The following is a 14,989-nucleotide window of genomic DNA, read 5'->3' as shown; positions in this document are numbered from 1 at the left end:
ATTTTAGCCAATCTGCCTCAGAGTTGTTTTGATTCATTTCTCTAATTATTAGAGATTTAGAATACTTTATCATGTGCTTATTGATAGTTTTGATTCTTTATCTGAAAATTACCTATTCATGTCCCTTGCCCATTTATCAGTTGGGGAATGGCTTAATTTTTTTATTCAATTGATTTAGCTCCTTGTATATTTAAGTAATTAGACTTCTGTCAGAGTTTTTTGTTATAAAGATTTGTTTCCCAGTTTGTTGTTTTCCTTTTGTTTTTTTTTTGCATTGTTTTTGTTTGTACAAAACCTTTTTAATTTAATGTAATCAAAATTATTTATTTTATATTTTGTAATTTTTTCTAACTCTTGTTTGGTTTTAAAATCTTTCCTTTCCCAGAGATCTGACAAGTATACTATTCTGTGTTCAGTAGAACTTTCTTTTTTTTAAACCCTTACCTTCTGTCTTGGAGTTGCCGACATAGAATCTAGAGACCCCAAACTTGTGGCCTAGTGAGATCTGATGAACCCCAAGTTTTAGAAATAGCCTGTAGGTTGGAGACCCCCAAAGCTTGTGCTTATTCCCTATTCCCATGAGAATCCACCATGAAGGGAATCCCAGACTAGCAGTTGAAGACTGAATAATGGACCCTAGGGTAAATGCAAAATATCCTTTTGTCTTAGGTAATCTTCCCCATTTGTGTCAAAGACCCTTTCCCAGGAAGACACACCAGGGCAGAAACCATCCTTTAGTATCCATTGTAAGTAGCCCCTTCCATTTCACCCTAGCCTCTGGCTAGGATTCCTTTCCTAGGCTTGATTGTATCCTGTCAGTATGATAATGTCAATCATCTTTCCCAGCCCCTGGATCTTCCCAAATGGTATATAAGTTCCCCAATTTTTTTTGTTCCTTGGAGTCTTCATCTAGCGAGGTGGCATTCCCACGGTGTCAGGGACCAGAGCAAGCAGTGTTCAATCCTCGACTCTGCATAAGGCATGTGGCGCATGGCTCTGAGTGGAGGCTTAATCAGCCCTGTTCCCCCTTTTCCTTAATTAAAGAGTGGCTTTTCTGACTACTTAATAGTTCTGTGTTTTTTTTCTAAGTTAATACTGTATATTGGCTCCAAGGCAGAAGAGTAGTAAGGGTAGGCAATGGAGGTCAAGTGACTTGCCCAGGGTCATACAGCTGGGAAGTGTCTGAGGTCAAATTTGAACCTAGGACCTCCCATCTCTAGGCCTGGCTCTCAATCCACTGAGCTACCCAGCTGCCCCCAGGAAGAACTTTTTAAGGGGCATAACTGCCCCCAAATAGTATACTCTGCCTCTTGGGCTGAGTTGAAAGAAAGGCAAAATGGTTTAGTGGAAAGAACATTGGATTTGGATTGGGTTAAAATACCAATTCTGTACTTAAATACATTGTGATGTTGGGTAAGTTGACTTCCCTTTCCAGTCCTCAGTTTTCCAATATGTAAAATGAATATTTTGATATCTAAGTATAAAAAGAAATAGTCTAGATAAATCTCTAAATCTTATAATTGATAGTTTGGTTGACCAATTGTCAAATTTATGCACCAAGTAAGAGATTTGACCAGATGATCTCTATGATCTCTCAGTTTTGGGTCTGATTCTAGTTCCTTATTGTTAATGAGATGGCTTTATCACCCACTGTGTGTTATTCTTAAGTAGGCTGGAACATAATAAATTAAAAAAAAAGATAAAAACAAATAGACTGATGCCAATGAACTCTCAGACTTAATTGCTTTCTCACAGTTCATGCTCTCATTAAACTCTTAACTCTTCTAAATTTCCACTCTGTCATTCCATTTTTTGATTGATGCTTTGTTTCCTTTTCTTGATATTCTAACCTAGGTCCACTGATAATCTAATATCCAAAGAGACCTATTATATAGTTGCCCTTAATTGACAATGTTTGTTGATAGGGCAGCTATCGACACAATGGAGATAGTGCTGAGCCTGGAGTTAGATAGAACTCTCTTCCTGAGTTCACATCTAACCTCAGACATTTATTCACTGTGTGACCCAGGGCAAGTTATTTAACCCTATTTGCCTTAGTTTCCAAAACTGTAAAATGAATTGTAGAAGGAAGTGGCAAACTGCTCAGTATCTTTGCCAAGAAAACCTCAAATGGGATCATGAAGAGTTGGACATAATTGAAATGACAGAACAACAACATTTGTTGATGCTGATAAATTATAGAATTCTAGATTTGGAAGGGATCTGGTTGGTCATCTTGACTTGCCTTCCACCTAATGAAGTATCTACTCTATAATACTGCTAACAATATGGTCATCCAACCCATAAACACTCTGTCATTACTAGCCTAGTACAAGCAGAAGCAGATGGAATAAAATGCACTAAAATTTCTGCTTTAACGTTTTCAGTCACAGAGTTTACTATTTTTTGCTTGTAGCACATTAGATTGCTGGACAGCTCCAATGGTGGTGGTTTTTGTTTTTTTTTTTCTCTCTCTCTGCATTGCTGTGTAGCCAAAAAAATACTACTTTTACCCTCTGAAGCCACATGAAGTAAGTTACGTTTCTTCAGATATCTGAAGGAATAATCATGAGACTTCACTGCTGCAGTACTTTTCTTGATTGTATAGAAATATAACCACCATTCAACAGACAGGAGAAGGCCTTAATAACATCCTTGAATGCCTGGATACCTTCAGGGACTGATTACCACAAGGGGCATACCATTTCATTTTTAGACAGCTCTGATTTTTAGGAAGTTATTTAATTCAGCCTTTTCAAATTTCTAAGGCTTTACTAGACTTGTGCTTTGTTTTCTCCTCTGAAAAAGGAGGGAAGTTGGATTAGATAAACTCTGAGGTTCCTTCTACCACCAAATTTATGAAACTATATACTTGGCAGAAGACAGAATAAAAGATTATTGTTAAGGGAAGGACAAGTTATTATTCCTTTTCAGTACTGTCTACCTAGCTCAGCACTAAAGTTTACATAGGACAAGAGGGGCCATAATTGGGTAGGGTAGTGGGAGTTAAAGCAATGTTCCCCATAACAGCTTTACCTAGTCAAAGGGAGCAACAGAAGTACAGGATCTTCAAATCCCAGTGCCTTTTACAAGCTTTGTGTGATTGGCCAACTGTGTCAGTGATAGAGAATCTCTTAGAGCAGTGATGGGCAAACTAACCCCCCCCCCCAAATGGGGGGGGGCTGAAATGTTTTATCACACTGCATGACATTATTCCTAATCTGACAAATACAATGAGTAGCATACAATACAATGAAATTTCAAAAGAGTTGCCTTAGAAACAAACTGACAGATGAGCATTTCCTTTCCTTTGGCCCCCTCTTTAAAAAATTTGCCCATCACTGTCTTAGTGACATGGGCATTGTGCAGAGATGGCAGCGACCCTGTACCCCTTGACTCTGGCAGGCTGTGAGCAGGGGAATTCCCTTCCCCCCTCCTGCCCTTGAGACCCTCAAGGCAAGGACCATTGTCCTTGGAATTCCTTTGAGTTGAGATAGGCAAAGAGATACACCTCCTGGACACACCTGGACAGTCTAGGCCCTGAGGGTCTAGGACTGACCCTGCACCAACTGAGTGCCTGAGTGCAGGGAGTCACCTACACAGGGAAAGGATACAAAAGGGCAAGAACTGGGGGACCCAGGGAGAGCCTCCCATGGCTGCTCTACTCATGCTGTCTTGATGGCCATTAATCCTATCTTACTAATAAATCTTTCTTTTTTACTTTTAAGCTAAGTTTGGAGTCCTCTCATTCTTGAGAATGGTTTCCTTCCCGAACCCAGGGGTTTACCAATTTGCTCCCCTATAACATTAGAGAGTGCCCAAACTGTACCCTCATGCCACACGTGAGCCCCAGACAGAGCAGGAAGGAAGCGTTCACACTGGGCTGCTGGGCAGAGGGCTAGAAGATGTGAGAAATGTCCTCAGGTGCACATGGAGAGGGGGAAGGGAACAGCCCCTTTGTGCCATAGGTTCACCAACATAGCCCTAGGTTATTCACAGAAAAACCTATACCCCTTGTCAGAGAGTGACTCATTAGAATGCAGATATTAAGTAGCAAAATGTAGTAGATGGCCCAGAAGAGGTGAATAATTAAAGTCTCATGAATAGTGGCATGATGATGTTGATAAATCTATAGCATTTGGAGGTATGAGTTGCTTTGATCTCACAGGTTCCTGGTGTCATTTCCCCTGCTCATATTAGTCATGCCTTCTCTAGGCATGTGATCTTCATGCATTTTTCCTGCTTATATGTATAACATATATCTATGTCCTCCCACTGGTAGTTCGGTATCTTAGAGGTATAAACCATATGTACATTGTGGAACTTCTTGTCATTCAGTCAGAAATAGCTTTAAAACAAAATGAAACAAAAAACCAATATATCTTCTGGTTCACTGGTAGGGGGGACATGAGTCATATGGCTTTGAGTATATACTGACAGAAGTGCCTTAAACTCAGAGCAGTCAATATCTGAGTTAGGGCTTAGATATCATACTGATAGGGAAATTTAGGGTGAAGTGGTCCTGTAAGGTATTGCTAACTTAGAAAAAACACAGAACTATTAAATAGTCATAAAGCCACTCTTTAATCAAGGGAAAGGGGGAACAGGGCTACTTGGCCTCTTATGCAGAGCTGCGCCTTATGCAGAGTCCAGGATTGAACTCTGCTTCTCTCTGCTCCCTGACCCTCCTGGGAGTGACATCTCACTAGATGAGGACTCCAAGGAACAAAGGAAATTAGGGAATTTATATACCATTTGGGAAGATCCAGGGGCTGGGAAAGATGATTGACATTATACTGGTAAGGATGGGATTTACAATCAAGCTTGGGAAAGGAATCATAGCTAGAGGCTAGGGTGTAAAGGTAGGGGCTGCTTACACAATGGATACTAAAGGATGGTCCCTGCCCAGGTGTGTCTTCCTGGGAAGGGTCTTTGATACAATGGGCAAGACTACTTAAGACAAAAGGGTATTTAACATTTACCCTAGGGCCCATTATTCAGTCTGCAACTGCTTGCCTGAGATTCCCTTCATGGTGGATTCTCATGGGAACGGGAACAAGCACAAGCTTTGGGGGTCTCCAGCCAAAAGCTATTTCTAAAACTTGGGGTTCATCAGATCTCACTAAGCCACAAGTTTGGGGTCTCTAGATTCCACGTCGACAGTATAAACAAATTTGCTGCTTTTCAAACTGAAAAAAAATCATGCCCACAGATCAGCAATGTTTAGAGAAGGCAGATAGATATAATTCAAGTTCAGTACCTACCCTTACCACTGTCAGAAGAGAACATAGTGGCATCCTTGTGGTCCTTCTGCTCCATTCCAATCAAGAATCAGTCTCCTTCAGAGACGGGTGGACAAGATTCCAAAGAAATCTACTCATGCCTCTCCCCATGCATAGAAATTAGACAACCCATATAGATATATCCATCTTACATGGACAGCATAATCTTTTATTATTATTATTTTAAAAAACCTTACCTTTTGTCTTAGTATCAATTCTAAGACAGAAGTATAGGGCAGGCATTTGGGGTTAAGTGAATTGCCCAGGGTCACAGACTAGGAATTATTTATTAAGCAGCATTTAGTGTAATCTTTTTAAAAGAAGTAAAACAAAACCGAGGAGAACTGTATAAAAGAAAAAAAAATTAAAATGACAAAATGGGGGGTGTGTGTGAGAGAAATAATGAGAGTACTAAAATGTTTGAAAATAGTTGACTCTGCTTTTAAATTGTGAATTTCCCCAAATTTAAAAATAATTTTTTGTTTCTAATCCAAGGTCTCCCCATTGCTGGGAGGTTTTTCCCCACTGTTTTCAGGACTGTGTTTTTGTTTCATGTATCTTTTACTTGCCCTGGATTATCTAAATCTCCAGGTTCTAAATTTGTAGCTCTTTTTTTTCCCCTAGTGGATTTAAAAAAAACTTTTCCTAGATGTTTCTGGGAGATCTGAATTCTTCTAATAGAATACCTGCCACTTCCCCACATTTCCCTAATTTACTCACAAGTAGGTTAAGCAATCCCTTTATAATCTTGTTTGTCCTTTAAGTTTGCTTTGTAAATTATTATGTTAGTAGCACAAAGGTATCTATCTTTATACTCTGTACAAGTTTAATTTTGCCAAATCATAAAATAATGGAGGCTAAATAAATGAGGCTAAACTGTGCAACTCAGCTGGTTAGGACTCTGATGAACTTTCTTCTTACAAATCATGGGGTTTTTGGTTTGTAAAAACAAATGATTATCAAAGTTTAGAAATAAATCTCAGGCATTCCTTCCCTTTCTCTACAGCAGATGGTGCTAGGAGTATGAGCAGAGATGGATCGAAGCATAATGTTCATTAATACCTCATTTAATCAGGGTAGACAGAACCATCTAATAGGCAGAATTCTGTTTACTTTTTATCCATTTACACAGTGTACAGCCCAGGTTATCTTTTTAGGATGTAAAAACCTACAATATTGACCCATAATTTATTTAAGGTGTGTAGGTCACAGCATCCTGGTGATTTTTCCTTTGACATCTCTCATTTCTGTTTATGTTTTCCCTTCATTTCTCTTGCTGCTGCCCTAGGCCTTCAATATCTATTCTTGGACCAGTTTGGCAGGGACCTTGGCTTATCCTGTGGCTTCTGTTCCCCACAAAGTAACAAAGTAAAGCAAAGCACAGTGCTAATAGAAGCTACAAAGATTTATTATTATTATTATTCCTGTTGACTCCTTAGGAGCATAGGGCCGCAACCATCTCATGCCAACGGACTCTGTTCTGGGCAACTTCCCCCAGTTGGGCTCATGTCATTCCGACTGTTTTTGTTTCATTTTCGGCAGATCTGCGCCAGGTCCGTTTTGGTCTTCCGACTTTCCTCCTCCCTGAAGGGTTCCAGCACAATGCTTGTCTGGCTATGTTGTCTTCTGGTTTTCGTAGCGTGTGTCCTATCCATCTCCACTTACGTTTCTTTATGTCCTGACTAATGGGATACTGGATTGTTCTTTCCCAGAGACTAGCATTGGAGATCTTTTCAGGCCATCTGATGTTCAAGATGTAGCGTAGACATCTATTAACAAAGACCTGGAGTTTATTGGTGTTAGCGCTCGTCACTCTCCAGCTTTCTGATACCTATAGGAGGACAGCCTTTACATTGGTATTGAAGATTTGGAGCTTAGTGAGAGGCACTCAATAAATCCCATAAACCCTTGTTGACTAGGAGCCTGTTTTAGAAGTAGGAAATTCAAAATAAAGAAGCTAAAATTGGTTCTGAAAAAGAGAAGAGCAAATGTACTGTTATAACAGACATTCAGTTTTTTTTAATTGTTCTTTGCATATTGAAATGGCTGTATTTTTAAATGATTAAGTTTGTAATAATTTTTAAAACATAAAAATAATAGAGCAACTGAAAACTAGTTAGGTTTAATGAGACAATACTAAAAGCACGACTCTGAAGTTACTTTTGGCTCCTTTTATAGAATAAACCTAGATGGAAAGAATTGCTTCTTTTATTCTTTTCCTAACAATTACAAAGAGACAGAGTTGCTGTAGTGAATAGAGATTTGGCCTTGGAGCTAAGAAGACATGTGTTTAAGTCTAGCGTTTAAAGCATGCTGGCTGTTTATTCCAGGGCAAGTCACTTAACCTTATAGGTGTTCCAGGCTACTTTCTAAGACTATAAATTGCAGACAACATGCTGAACCAAGAAAGTTTCCTCACCTGGGAAGATCTTGTACCAATGAAATCACAATCCTTTTCTTATTGGTGAACCTTTTCTGAGTTCAAGTGCCCAAAGGGCAAATTCAAGCTGTCTGTGAGCCCCGAGATTACTGGAGAGAGTTGAGGAAGAAAGTGCTTGCTTTGGGTGGCTGGTCAGGGGAGGGGCATGCAAAAAAATGTCCTGGGAAGCTAGGAAAAAGAGGAATTGAGCAGCTCCCTGAGTGCCATCTCTCCACCTTATGCCATGTCTTCACCAACGCTGTTAAGGTTACCAAAACTACAATTTTTCTAGGCTGAACACATAGTACAATGTGCAAAATTTCAAAAGTTTTGGGAAAATCTAATAAGTTGACAATTTTTTATGCATGTGTCATAACTGTGGATTTTTCACTCACTCTATGACCTTAGGTAGCTATAGTTTATGTACATAAAATACTTCAAAGAGGCTTCTGAGACATAATCTTTTGTCTTAAGGTTCCAGGCAAGCAGTTTTTGAGGGCAAGCTTTGGGTTTTCTTGGGCTACTTTGGCTCTTCCTACTTTGGGGTTCATGAATAATCTGAGGGCTCTAGCTGCCTGAATGCTGCTTAACTGGAATCAACCAATAAATCATCAAGGGTTTGTTGAGCATCTAGGTGCTATGTTCTGGGGATACAAAGAAAAATGAAATGGTACCTACCCTCAAAGAGCTTACATTCTATTTGCATGATGGTTATTTTCCAAAACATTTAGTGGGATTTTATTTTCCTGTTTGTAGCTTCCGTTGAGTATGGCCAGCTTTGCCAGAGTTGCTTTAGAGCAGTGATTCCTAAAGTGGGCACTACTGCTCCCTGGTGGGTGCTGAAGCAATCCAGGGAGGTGGTGATGGCCACACTTTTTTTGCATTACATTCTGAGTTCAATAAATAGTTTCATAATTTCCAGGGCATTAAGTAATATTTTTTCTGGAAAGGGGGAGGTAGGCCAAAAAAGTTTGGGAACCACTGCTTTAGAGAATAAATCCTTTAGCTGTCTTACACAATATATTGTACAAATGTCAGACACCTCTCAGCTAAGGTGGACAAACTGCTGGTATCCTACCCTTCTCACTTTCATTCTGCTCTTAAATGCTCTTTCAAAAGTCCTCTAATGGTTTATTTACTTAACAATGGACCCTAATGAGGGTTTAACTTCCAATTAGGGACTCTTAGCATCTTAAAAGATTGCTACCATCTTGTCTTTATTCTTGTTTAATCTTTTTCAAGGGTTTGAAGAACACTGGCTGTATCCACATCTCACAACTTCTGAATGTTTACTTAATGGACTTAGGGTAAGAATAAAGAGAATCCTTCAAATATCCACAGTCATAGAACTTTAAATGTTTCCCAAACATAGCTTAAATCTATTCCCCTCTCCCCTGAAGGTAAATTTACTCTCCAGGAAAACCACTAGTCAATCTGACCAGCTTCCAGGATCAACCTGATGAGATTATAAAACCTGGATTTGTTTTGGGGAAAGAGGATGTTCTTGGAGCCTCTTGCTGAGAAAACAATATGAATTTCTATGACTGGGCCCCAAAGAGTTGGCTGCTTCAAAGATGACAGGTGACTGAGGGCGAGGTGTGACAGATGATTTTTGAAGGAATCTTTCTCATTGTAAGAATGAGCTATAAAAATGACTCCAGCCCTTGGGGACTCTTTTGGAGCTTTCTCTTCTGTGGATTTCTAGGCTGTAATGCAATAAGGAAAGCAGCGGTTTTCTGTCCTGTCACTACTCCCAAAGAAAATGGTATCTTATTGAAGAAGAATATGGAAATGTTGAGCAGCCTCTGATTATTTAGACAAGGCTGAGTCTGGAATATCTTAGACTTTGAGTTCCTGGGTACCTTTCTCTGACTTTCTAGGTGATATAGTGAATAAAGTGGTGGACTTGGAGGCAGAGAGACCACAACTACATTGTCTTAGACCAGTATTGGTGAACCTTTTAGAGATCATGTGTCCACTTCAAGCTGCCTGTGAGCCCCCCTCCCTACCTCCCCTGACAGTGAAGGGAGAAAGTACTCCCACTGGGCTGCTGGGGGTAGGGAGTGGGATTTTTGAACATTGTCCCCAGGCAGGGTGGAGAGGGGGAACAGAGCAGTTCCCTCCAGCACATTGGGGCATGTATGCTACGTCTTTGCCAACATGGTCTTAGATCCTTACCTGTGACCCTGGAAAAGTCACTTAACTTTTAAGACTCAGTATCCTCATTTGTAAAATGGGAATAAAAATCATAGTACCTCCAAGATTTACTGTAAAGATTAAATGAAAGTGTTTTTGAAACTTTAAAGCACTATATATTTGTTAACTATTATTCTATGATTTTTTCTAAGTCAGCGACTAGCAACTGAAAAATGGATATTTTTAGTACTAGGTTCTAGCTAGTAATATTTCCTATCATCGTTAGACTGTGAGCTCCTTGATAGTATAAACACCATCTTTTGCCTTTCTTTTTACCCTTGGTATACTTACTATATGTGGTGTCTGGCACATAGAAGGTATTTAATAAATGTTTCCCATTGAGCGACAGATTATATCTTAGAAAATCCCATCATTGAGAGTCCCTGAGTTCAAGAACTTGGAACTAGCTGTTTGTTCGGTTGTTTTGGTCATGTCTAACTCTTTGTAACCCCATTTGGGTTTTTCTTGGCAAAGACACTGGAATGGTTTGCCATTTCCTTCCCCAGTTCATTTTATAAATGAGGAAACTGAGGCAAACAGGGTGTTAAGGGACTTACAATTCACACAGCTAGTAAGTGTCTGAGGGCAGATTTGAACTCAGGAAGGTGAGCCTTCCTGGCTCCAGGTCTGGCATTGTATCCACTGTGCCACCTAGCTTTATCCCTGTAACTAGCTATTCAGAGATAGATCTTCATTTCAGTGTGCTTCTAATAGAAGACCATGAAGGGTATCACTCAATACATGTAAACCTAGGCCTTGAGATGATTAACCAAGAGATTTCAATCTTCTCAATCCTCCAAGAAAATTTTGTGTCTGAGCCCAGTCAGTATAGGCCTGAGGTGAATGGGAAATATTTGTTTCAGTATTCCTACAAAGGATTTTTACCTTCTGGGACAATATAATGATAATATATAGACTGAGTGTTTTGTTTCCTATTCGTGTTCATGCATACCTGAGACCTTTGCACTTCATGTTGATTCTGAGTTAAGGAAAAGAAAAAGCTGATTCATAACTGATACCCATATTGCATACTAAATACTTTTTCAGGGGGAGGGACTTATTCCCTGCTCATGGAGAAACTATAGTAGGCACAAGTTACCTCTAAACTTCATTTTGGAGTTTTCCTCCAGGAAGGGGGCATCAATGAGCCAGAGAGATTCCCTCTCACCCCCTTTGGGGACAGGTCCCATGATCAAACTGGATTTGTGTAAACCCAGAAAGGTGGTGGTAGTGTGAGGGTGGGGAAACCTAGGTCAGGGGTTGTAGCATATCAGTAGAATGTAAGTTCCTTGAACATGTTCAGCCTCCATCACAGCCTGATGACACACTACAGCTATAGTGGTGAACCTATGGTACATATGCCAGAGAGGGCACACAGAGCCCCTCTCTGTGGGCACCATGCTGTAGCCCACCAGAGTTCATTACCAGAAAATCAGAGGGACTCAGGGTTGAGCTATTCCCCTCCCCCTCACCACCTGCCTGAGGACATTCCTCATTTTCCCCACCCCTCTGCCCAGTAGCCTAATGGAGCACTTCCTCCCCTGTCTGGAATAATTTCATGCCTATGAGAGTATGGTGCCAATGGCAGCCTGTTGAATCTGTGGCAAAGGTGATTCCTGTGGTGGGGTTGAAGAGGAGCTAGGTTTGAGGGGAGCATAGCTCACAGTGTGGCATAGCTAGAAGGGAGCAGAGTTCTTGGACATTCCCCTCTTCCTCTCCACACTCCTGAGTCACCCAACCATCTGCCCAGCAGCCCATTGGGAGTGCTTGCTTGTTCCCCTGTCTGGGGTAAGGGGGGCACTTGGTCTTTGGGGGGAGTAGGGCATGGCACTCGGTCTCTAAAAGGTTTGTCATCACTGCACTAGAGGAGGTGAGGCTCCCCTGAAAGTGAAGTTCTAGATCAGATAATAATGGCAGTGCCACCATCCTTAGAGGGCCTGGCAGAGTAGGTGCTTAGGGCTGTGTCTCTCTATCCATTGTCTCCTCCCAAACCTTATCAAACAGAAGAATAAGGGGGTCATGGGAGGTGAAGATCTGAATCTGAAGAAGAGCTAGCACCCACAAATCTTCCAAAATGTGGAGAAAAAGTATGGAAGGCTGAGCTGATGTGGAATGGAAAAATATTGAGGAGCTGCAGTGGGAGCTTCAGGAAGAGAGGGCAAGGGAGGAGATGCAATGCTATGCACAAGATGTGGGAACTGTTAAAGAAAAAAAGAAAACAAAAACTGAAATGGATGTACCAGGGCCCTGGTAGCATGGAGAACCATGATGAGTACCTGATGGAGCATCCCATTGACACAAAGAATCCTGTTGTTCATTAGAGAGAGTACTTTCCCCAGGCTCCATCTTTGCCCCTTTGGGTGCCAATTCTCTGCTTGACATGGCCAGAAAAATCAGAAAGGATCCTCTTTGCATCATTCCAAAGAAGAAGGAAAAAAGATAAATCTTTAATTATCCTGTGAAAATGAAGAAAATAAAAAAAATTGCTGCAAATTAGCCTAGAAAAGGAGAAGGAAAAGAAAAAGAAGCACAAGAAGCACCAGGATCAAAGCACCAGATCCACTCCACCAGTGAGGAAGAGAGGAGCCTCTAAAGGTCCCAAAAGAAAGTGGTAAATCCTCCTGTTTTGCTCAAATTCCAGGTCACGGTTTACAGATTAAGAAAATTCTACTACAACCTTTGGCTACTTATGCTGGGGGAGTACACAGTATCAAGAATCATTCTAGGTAATGGAATACCTCCCATTTTCCCCCAAACATGCTAGCAGGAAGAGCTCATGCAATTCTAAGACCTGAGAAAGGTCTCCTAAACATAATAGCACAATTCCAAAGTAAACAGAAAAGAAAGATGCTGAATTAAGAGCCCTTTGCCCCTTGAAAAGGAAGGGTATCAAAGGTGACATGCTCCAAGTTATACCAGAAAAGTCTCAGCAGAGGAACTAGAGCAAAAATGGCAAGAAATGATGGAGAATGCCACGTAGCAGGAGGAAGAGAGGCTGAACACCCTCAAGAGGTGTGAAAAGGAAGATGAAAGAGAACAGAAAGTAACAGCAGTATTTTATGATGATCAACTGTGAAAACCTGGCTATTCTCAGCAATGTGGTGATCTGGGACAATCCTTAAAGATTTATGTCAGGGGATGGTATCCACCTTGAGAGAAAGAACTGTTGGAAAGAACAGATGGATGTGGATCAAAGCACACTATCTTTCACATCAGTATATTTATGATTTTAGTTTGGAATTTTGGTATGACTATGGTCTTACAATGGAATATGGAACATGGAAGTGGTTTACATGAAAATAAAAAGAAAAGAAAAGAAAGGAAACTGTACTCTCAGGATGGGAAATTCATTCACCAGTTGAAGTTAGAAAGTATGTCTGTCCCCTTCTTAGAAGACAGGGTCAAGGGGGCAGCTGGGAAGCTCAGTGAATTGAGAGCCAGGCCTAGAGATGGGAAGTCCTAGGTTCAAATCTGACCTCAGACACTTCCTAGCTGTACAACCCTGGGCTAGTCACTTAGCCCCCATTTCCTTGCTGCTTTTCTACCTTGGAACCAAACCATAGTATTGATTCTAAGGCAGAAGATAAGGGGAAGAAGAAGAAAGAAGGAAGAAGAAGAAGAAGAAGAAGAAGAAGAAGAAGAAGAAGAAGAAGAAGAAGAAGAAGAAGAAGAAGAAGAAGAAGGAAGCAAGAAGGAAGAAGGAAGCAAGAAGGAAGAAGGAAGCAAGAAGGAAGAAGGAAGAAGGAGAAAGGGTCAAACACAACATCTACTCCCTGCAGAGAACTTCAGCTGCTCTGGAAAAGAATTTTATGAAGCTCACATGTTTCTTATGCTGATTATTCTGAGTTTTTTAGGGAAGCTGCTGACTCCTTAAAGAAACTTCCAAGGCTGTCAGATGGCCATTATTCAAAATTATTTTTCTCTCCCCATACATGAGAACAGCTAACACTCTTCACAGAGAGGAAAAGAGGCCCTCTTGTATACAGTTTCAGTCAATTCCTTGATTACCTCCTCTGGTGTACAGTGTGGTATCAGGGTTTTGCATTTTTCTTACTTTTCTTTTTTAATAATTTTTTATTTTTAGAAAAATTATCCATGGTTACATAATTCATGTTTTTTCTTTACCCTTCACCCCCTCAAGCCCCCATCCCCACCCCCAACATAGCTAACTCGCATTTCCACTGGTTTTAACATGTGTGGTCAGTCAAGACTTATTTACATATTTTTTAAACATTTATTAATATTTATTTTTTAGAAAAGTTAACATGGTTACATAATTCATGCTCTTACTTTCTCCTTCACTCCCCAAGCTCCTCCCCCCCCCCCCCCCCCCCCATGGCTGATGCGTATTTCCACTGGTTTTAACATGTGTCATTGATCAAGACCTATTTCCAAATTGTTGATCCTTGCACTGGTGTGGTAGTTTCGAGTCTACATCCCCAATCATGTCTGCCTCAACCCATGTGTTTAAGCAGTTGTTTTTCTTCCGTTTCCACTCTTATAGTTCTTCCTCTGAATGTGGGGAGCGTTCTTTTCTATAAGTCCCTCAGAATTGTCCTGGGTGATTACATTGCTGCTAGTACAGAAGTCCATTACATTCTATTTTACCACAGTGTATCAGTCTCTGTGTACAATTTTCTTCTGGCTCTGTTCCTTTCACTCTGCATCAATTCCTGGAGGTCTTTCCAGTTCACATGGAATTCCTCCAGTTTATTATTCCTTTGAACACAATAGTATTCCATCACCAGCATATACCACAATTTGTTCAGCCATTCCCCAATTGAAGGGCATACCCTCATTTTCCAGTTTTTTGCCACCACAAAAAGCAGGGCTATAAATATTTTTGTACAAGTCTGTTTATCTATGATCTCTTTGGGGTACAAACCCAACAATGGTATGGCTGGATCAAAGGGCAGGCATTCTTTTATATCCCTTTGAGCATAGTTCCAAATTGCCAGCCAGAATGGTTGGATCAGTTCACAACTCCACCAGCAATGCATTAATGTCCCACTTTTGCCACATCCCCTCCAGCATTCATTACTCTCCCCTTCTTTCATTTTAGCCAATCTGCTAGGTGTGAGGTGATACCTCA

The 14,989-nt window shown here is 40.6% G+C and overlaps 1 pseudogene; it reads left to right on the top strand.

Annotated features, from left to right (window-relative positions):
• The first annotated feature begins 11,916 nt into the window (after positions 1–11,916).
• Positions 11,917–12,973, top strand: LOC123233763 (annotated as a pseudogene).
• Positions 12,974–14,989: the final 2,016 nt, after the last annotated feature.

Source organism: Gracilinanus agilis, chromosome 2, assembly GCF_016433145.1.
Source record: "Gracilinanus agilis isolate LMUSP501 chromosome 2, AgileGrace, whole genome shotgun sequence".
NCBI lineage: Eukaryota > Metazoa > Chordata > Mammalia > Didelphimorphia > Didelphidae > Gracilinanus > Gracilinanus agilis.
The sequence above is the reverse complement of the archived record's forward strand: the minus strand, read 5'-3'. Positions and strand labels throughout refer to the sequence as shown.